Source organism: Lepidochelys kempii, chromosome 7 (assembly GCF_965140265.1).
Source record: "Lepidochelys kempii isolate rLepKem1 chromosome 7, rLepKem1.hap2, whole genome shotgun sequence".
Classification (NCBI taxonomy): Eukaryota; Metazoa; Chordata; order Testudines; family Cheloniidae; genus Lepidochelys; species Lepidochelys kempii.
The window spans coordinates 52,848,897-52,856,863 of record NC_133262.1 but is presented as its reverse complement, the minus strand read 5'-3'; positions in this window follow the sequence as shown (position 1 = coordinate 52,856,863).

Sequence of the window (7,967 nt, the reverse complement as noted above, 5' to 3'; positions counted from 1 at the left end):
AGGATACCATTCACTTCCACAATTTCCTCATTCAAGGGCTCCACCAGGCCGGGATGCCAGGTTGCAACTGGTAGAGAATGCTGGGAAGCTGTGAACACTAATGCTACTGGAGGACTTTTCACCATCTCTACTCCCTTCACCTGCCCCTCAGTGCCAGGCTTTAAAGGGGCAGTTTAAAGAAGAGGGAGCCTCACCTTGCCCTGGCCCCATGAAGTGATGCTGAAGGGGTTGGTGGCAGCCCGGGCTATGTGGCCTTCTTGTGCACAACGGTGGCATATGAAACGGCCTCTGGCACCATGAACACTAACATCAGGGGAATCTTGACCTTTCCCCATCTGGAATTTTGAGGTGTCATCCTTACTGCTGCACCCTGCTGCAGTACTTGTGCCTCCAGTTGTCCCATTCTCTCATGGCTCTGTCTCTGGAGGACAGTCAATTCTTGGACTAGCCCAGTTAGGCCCTTTACTGCCTCCAGCATCACATGATCTGGGGTACTGCTGGGTGGAGGCACCTTGGGATCAACCTGCACAGCACCATCTGCCAGGGCAGCTTGTTTCATGCTGTTTATCCTCTGGGCTGGCAATTCCATTCTACCCTCTATGTTCATTATGATGATTATTGGACCCCTGTGATGTTTGGGGTGGGCGTGGCTATGGGTTCGGAGGAATGCTGGGGGAGGTGTAAGGATAAGGCCTTTGTTTGCAGCCATATTGTAAGGCCTAAAGCCTAAGGCCTTTGTCTTCAGATTAAAAAGAGCAGCCAAGCATCAGCCATTAACTGAGAAGCAGGAAGTCACATCCTCACATTCCATCTAAATTACATTAAAACAATATAATATCAGGCTGTTAAGGAGGAGACCCCGTCCTAATGGCGCCCACTATCACCAGATAAAGAAACAGATCTTAAGATGTGTGGTGTTTAGATGTTGCTTGTAATTATTAGAATTGGGAGCACTGGCTGTTGGGAGTCTGAAAGGACAGGAAACAGGAAGGAGGGGGGAGGAGTTGAAGAGGCTGAGGAAGAGCTACTGAGGGTGCAGCAGCAGCTTGGAAAAGAGATTTCCACTTTAAAAAATAAAGTCCTGTTGAAGTTTGTTAGCACCTTGCCTGGCTACTACAACATTTTGGCGACGAGGGTAGGATCTTCTGCCTCTGAACCCACCTGCAGCCTTTCTACAAAGCCCAGGTGAGCCTCCAATTGCTTTTACTGCCTGGATCCATATGTTTGAGACTTATCTGCTTGCAATCAGTGCTACAGAGATTTCTGAAGTAAGAAAGCATGCTCTGCTAATCCACTGCCTTGGAGCAGAAGGGCAGCATATATTTTACACTTTTCCCCTTGCAGATGATAAACATGAGACTGCACTCACTGCCTTAAAGAACTTTTTTGTACCAAAAGTGAATGTAGTAGCTAATCGCTACAGATTTTGCCAGCGTGAGCAGAAACCAGGGGAGACTATAATGCAGTATATTGCTTCCCTGAGGAGTCTGATTGTAATTTGTGACTTTGGGAATATGGCAGATGAGATGATTAGAGACCAGCTCATTGAGAAAACAACCATGCTTCGTGTAAGAGAATGTTTACTTCTAGAACCACAACTTATACTTGAAGAAGCAATAACCATTGCTACCCAGATTGAGTCAGCTACAACTGAAGCCAAAATAATGAGCATGGATACAGGAGGAACAGTCCAGGCTGTGACTCCTTTACAGAAAAGTTCACTATCACTGCAGACAAACAATTACAAGAGGAAAACTAATGAAAAACCACCAAATCAGCAAATTCAAAATACAGAAAAAGCATGCTTTCGCTGTGGATCCCCACAACACCTTGCAAGCTACACAGGATGTCCGGCAAAAGTAGTTCAATGCAATCATTGCAAAAAGATTAGGCATTTTGCTAAAGTATGTTGCAGGAGCCAGTTCATCTGTATTGGTAGCCAATACAGAGCCCTATGTATTGGGAAAGGGTGTGTGTACTTAAATTGACCAGGTTAGTTACACCCTGAGCCCTACGAATTGGGTAGGGGTGGCCCTGAGCCCTACAGATTGGGTAAGGGTAGGTGCTTTTCACCTGGAGCCCTATGAATTGGGAAAAGGTGGGGGTGCCTAAATTAACCGGGTTACTCCTGAGCCCTACAAACTGGAAAAAGGTGGGGTGCCCTAATGTGTGCAGGTAACAGAGTTTGCTCAGGACCAGGCCTGGGTGTTTTGCCAATCAAGGCAGAAAAAAGTTTTCAACGCTCTCCTCGGAGCTGGGGTGACCAGATAGCAGAGGTGTGGGGGGTAATAGGGTCCTATAGAAGTCAAAGCCCGTAATATTGGGACAGTCCTGATGAAATCAGGACATCTGGTCACCCTACTCAGCAGCTGTGGTGGGAAAAAAAACCCAGCTGAGCAGCAAAGCAGTATGTTGCCACCACCTCCCCAGAAATTGGTGCCCAGGGTGACCACTTTGTTCACCTGCCCTAAAACTGACCTAGGGAAGCCTGGAGGTGATTGGGGTTTGGTGGAGTCTCCCTCATTGTTCTGCTCCCTGTTAGCCTCCCCCAATCAGCCCCTATAGAGTGGGTCTGCCCCCTCCAGCACCTCAACCCTCTAAGTTCAGTCTCTGGCCCAAGCCTAACCCCACATTTCAACTTCTGCTTTCCCAAGAGCCCCTCCTGTCCCCATTAACCCCTCATTCTCTCCCCAAGAGCCCCTGCTGCCCCCACTCAACAGCTCTTGTCCCTTTTAGCTTGTGCCTGCTCCTTCCAGTCTATGGGACGCTGACACCAACACCCCCACCTTGTGTAAACTGTCCTCTCAGAGTAGGTTTATTGTGTTATAGTTTGAAATACATCCAAGGGGCACCCTATCCCCAAACCACTGACCAAGAATTAGCAATGGTCCATCACAGCGGTGGTATAATTTACTCAGCAGGCGAGAACTGGGGGTGGGGGTGGTACACTGTGATAAAAGATTGTTTAATGGTAGGCAAGATAATGGAACTGGTTGTAAAAAAGAATAATATAACAGGGATTTTATTTAAACCGGAACAAAGAGAACTGGATTCCACCTACCTAAAATAACATTTTAACCGTTCTGCCAGGTGAAGCCAGCAGCAACCAGGGCCAGGTTCAATATCTAGGGGTTCCTCTTCAACAATACAACACAAAACCGGCCCAAGCCCCCACCCAGTAACCTGGGAAAATTACACACTACCCCTGGGTGCCAATGACAGGCAATACTTCCCCACTCGCAAACACAGAGTCTGAGTGTAGAAAATAAACTTTTAATGAAAGGAGGGAAGTCAACCGACATTAATTAGGGAAAATGCCACAAGCAGCATTCATAAACATAGAACTGTGAGCAGGACACTCATCCCAGAGTGCATGGGGCAGTGCTTTCTGCCTGATGTTCTTGAGTTCTACAACCAAAAGTTCCTTTTCTGTGCCCCTCTCTGCTCCCTCACAGTGGGTTGTTCTGGGTCAATGAGGACCCAGAGTTCAGACGTGCATCTGTGTGAGTTCACCTCCCACCCAGGGAAGAAGGCACCTTGCTTGCTCTGCCATCTGAGTGATTGCCCTGGCTGGCCACTCCTGCCAGCTCGCCACTCAGGTTCCCACCGGCTGCCGCTCCTGCCTGTCAGTCACCTTCTGCTACCACCTGCTTCTCTGCTGTGACCTCTGCAGGTCAGTCTGTTTGTGACTTTTAACTCTTAATAGACTGGGCAGAATCACCAGTGCACATAACAATCTATGAAGCAAGAGACTTAGGCCTTGTCTACATAGGCAGGATGCATTGGTTTAACTTAAATCTGTTTTTAAACTAGTGCAAAAAGTTTTGGGTGAACACTTGTATTCGAGTTCAAGGCTGGCTTATGTTGGTTTAATTATACCAACAGGAATGTGGAGGCATCTGTTATTCACAGAAGAGGCACAGCTCAGGCAATGGCAGGACATGCTTCCCCAGCAGAAACACACACACCAGGGTGCCTCATTTCTGATCTGGAGGGATTCCCGCTGGAGGTGAGTGAAAGTTCAGTCACAATTGCCAATTCAGTCCTTGGCCTCTCTGTTGACAGCGCCAATAAAAGAACAAACTAAGGCCATTTGTGATGGTGCTTTTTGTGATGTAGACACCTGTCTAGTGGGAAATGGGCTGAGATATCTCCCAACACCACTCTAGCTTATGCCACATAAACCAGTGCACAACCACCACATGGTGTAACATGGGTACCAGCCTAGAATAGATGAGATCTGGTGACTTAAAAGAGACAGACTGTATATCCTATTACCGATCTATACAGCCATGCAGTTCCACATCTCTCCAATAGTATGAGGGAGGGGCGTTTGGTACATTCTATCTCTGGGTATTTCAGGAGAATCAGGAGTCCATATTTCAGGGTGGTGCTGGTTGTGCCAGATCCTGCCAGGAATAAATCTAGCGTGCTTCTCACCAAACTATCAGTGTTAAATTCCAACTGGACATTTTGTTTCTCCTACAGAAAGGTTTGGAACAGTTGACTGAAAAGCATCGGAATTTATTCACACAGACCAAATAAGTCTCCCCTTACACACAATGTGTGGCTTTATATCAATCCCACAGCACCAGGCCTTGGGGCTGCCGATTGCAATAGCATTACTGCAGGGCTTTGGAGAATATTTTGCTCTTTGTAAAGAAGGGAGAATTGGACTATTATAGCAAAAAGATTTGTTTTCATTTGTCTTTCTAATTGTTAAGACTCAGCTGTGCAGTAGGTCCTTGTTTCCTAGATTCATATATTCCAAGGCCAGAAAGGACCATTGTGATCATCTAGTCTGACCTCCTGTGTAATACAAGAAATAGAATCCCCAAAATAATTCCTTTTGAACTAGAGCACGGCCTTTAAAAAATCTTTTAGAAAAACATGCAATCTTGATTTAAAAATTGCCAAGGAAGTAGAATACACCATGACTGCTGGTAAATTGTACCAATGGTTAACCATCCTCACTGAAAAATGTATGTCTTATTTCCAGTCTGAATTTGTCTAGATTCAATGTCCAGCCACTGGATCTTGTTATGCCTTTGTCTGCTAAATTGAAGAGCTCATTATCAAATATTTGTTTCCCTATGGTAGGTACTTATAAAATGTGGTTAAGTCTCCCCTTAACCTTCTCTTTGTTAAACTCAAATAGCTCAATCTGTTTAGTTTATCACTAGAAGGCAAGTTTTCTAATTCTTTAACCATTCTCATGACTTTTCTCTGAAACCTCAACAATATTTCAACATCCTTGAATTGTGGGCACCGAACTGGATGCAGTATTACAACCAGCAGTTGTACCAGTGCCAAATACAGAGGTAAAATAACTAGGGCTGTCAAACGATTAAAAAAAATAATCGTAATTAATCATGAAATGTAAAAAATTATTTTTATTACAAATATTTGCATTGTAAAAAAGATTTTAAAAAATCAATATACAAGTTGAAGCATGAAGGGGCATATAAATGTTTAACATATCTGGCATGTAAATACCTTGGAACGCCGGCTACCACAGTGCCAAGTTCTCACTTTCTCACATTCTCACGAATGCCTGTTCTCACTTTCGGGTGACATTGTAAATAAGAAGTGGGCAGTATTATCTCCCGTAAATGTAAACAAACTTGTTTGTCTTAGCAATTGGATGAACAAGAAGTAGGACTGAATGGACTTGTAGGCTCTAAAGTTTTACATTGTTTTGTTATGGAGTGCAGGTAGGTAAAAAAAATAATTCTACATTTGTAAGTTACACTTTCACGACAAAGATATTGCACAACAGCATTTGTATTAGGTGAATTGAAAAAATACTATTTCTTTTACCTTTTATGTTTTCTGCAAATATTTGTAATCAAAACTAATATAAAGTGAGCACTGTACACTTTGTATTCTGTGTTGTCAATGAAATCAATATAATTGAAAATGTAAAAAGAATAAAAAATATTTATAATAAATTTAAATTGGTATTCTATTATTGTTTAACAATGCAATTAAAACTGTGATTAATCATAATTTTTTTTATCTAGCTAATCTGTTTTGCATTGATCGCTTGAGTTAACCGCGATTAATTGACAGTCCTAAAAATAACATCTCTGCTCCTATTCAAGATCTCACTGTTTATGCATCCAAGCAGCGCATTAGTCCTTTTGGCCACAGCATCACACTGGGATCTTGTGTTTAGCTAATTACCTACCATGACTCCCAAGTCCTTTGCAGAGTGACTGCTTCCCAGAATAGAGTTTCCCACCTTGTAAGTAAGGCCAGCATTCTTTGTTCTTAGATGTATATATTTACATTGTGCCCAGCTTACCAAGAGATCCAGATCCCTCTGTATCAGTGGCCTCTCTTCTTCATTATTTGCCACCCCCACAATTTTTGGTTGTCTGCAAACTTCATCAGTGATGATTTTATGCTCTTTTCCAGATCATTGATAAAAATGTTAAATAGGGCTAAGAACAGATTCTTGCTAGAACCCACCAAAAACACACCTGTTTGATGATGATTCCCCATTTACAATTACATTTTGAGACCTACCCATTAGCCAGTTTTTAATCCATTTAATGTGTGTCATATTGATTTTTTCTCAGTCTAGTTTATTCAATTGCTTGATTTTTTTTACTTATGTATGCTATTTGTCTGGGAAGCAGCAGAATACGTACATTGTTTTTTACAAAAAGAAAAAAAGAAAATCAAACATTTAAAAACATTTTTAAAAAAGGAAGAAGATGGCTTAGTGTTGATTCTCCAGGAGAAGTGACTTCATCGAACGTTAATAATGAGAATACTTTAACCCAAACTCTAGTAAGCAAAAGGACTGCCACTCTCCCATACCTGTTCTATTTTGATAAGGAAAGCATTGATGAAATCTCAAGGGAATTGGGGTCCAGAGACTCTTTGTGCATCTTCACTGTCTCCAAAACAAAACTTGTGAATTCCTTCAAGTTTTTAAATCTCTTTTTGTGAGGCCCAGGTATGTAATCCATAAGAGTCAGGAAAAAAATCTACAGCTGTAATGATTGAAAGGAAATACACATTCTAGTTTATTTGGATACAACTTTGGTTTATCCGGGAAAAAAAAGTTAACTTCATAATGATTATTCAAGTTGCTTACTTCAATATGATATATTGATTACCTTATATGACAAGTTTATAATCCAACTTGGAACCCAAAACCCTTTGCAAACTATACCAAATCACAGGTTTCAGAATAGCAGCCATATTAGCCTGTATTCGCAAAAAGAAAAGGAGTACTTCTGGCACCTTAGAAACTAACAAATTTATTTGAGCATAAGCTTTCATGAGCTACAGCTCACTTCATCAGATGCATTCGGTGAAAAATACAGTGGGGAGATTTATATACACAGAGAACATGAAACAATGGGTGTTACCATACACACTGTAAGGAGAGTGATCACTTAAGATGAGCTAATACCAGCAGGAGAGCGGAGGGGGGGGAGAAAACCTTTTGTAATGATAATCAAGGTGGGCCATTTCCAGCAGTTGACAAGAACATGTGAGGAACAGTGGTGGTGGGAATAAACATGGGGAAATAGTTTTACTTTTTGTAATGACCCATCCTCTCCCAGTCTTTATTCAAGCCTAAGTTAATTGTATCCAGTTTGCAAATTAATTCCAATTCAGCAGTCTCTCCTTGGAGTCTGTTTTTGAAGTTTTTTTGTTGAAGAATTGTCACTTTTAGAACTAAATTTAGACCTGCTGAATTGGAATTAATTTGCAAACTGGATACAATTAACTTAGGCTTGAATAGACACTGGGAGTGGATGGGTCATTACACAAAGTAAAACTATTTCCCCATGTTTATTTCCCCTCCACCCCCACCCCCCACTGTTCCTCAGATGTTCTTGTCAACTGCTGGAAATGGCCCACCTTGATTATCATTACAAAAGGTTTTCTCCCCTCCCCCCCCCCACCCCGCTCTCCTGCTGGTATTAGCTCATCTTAAGTGATCA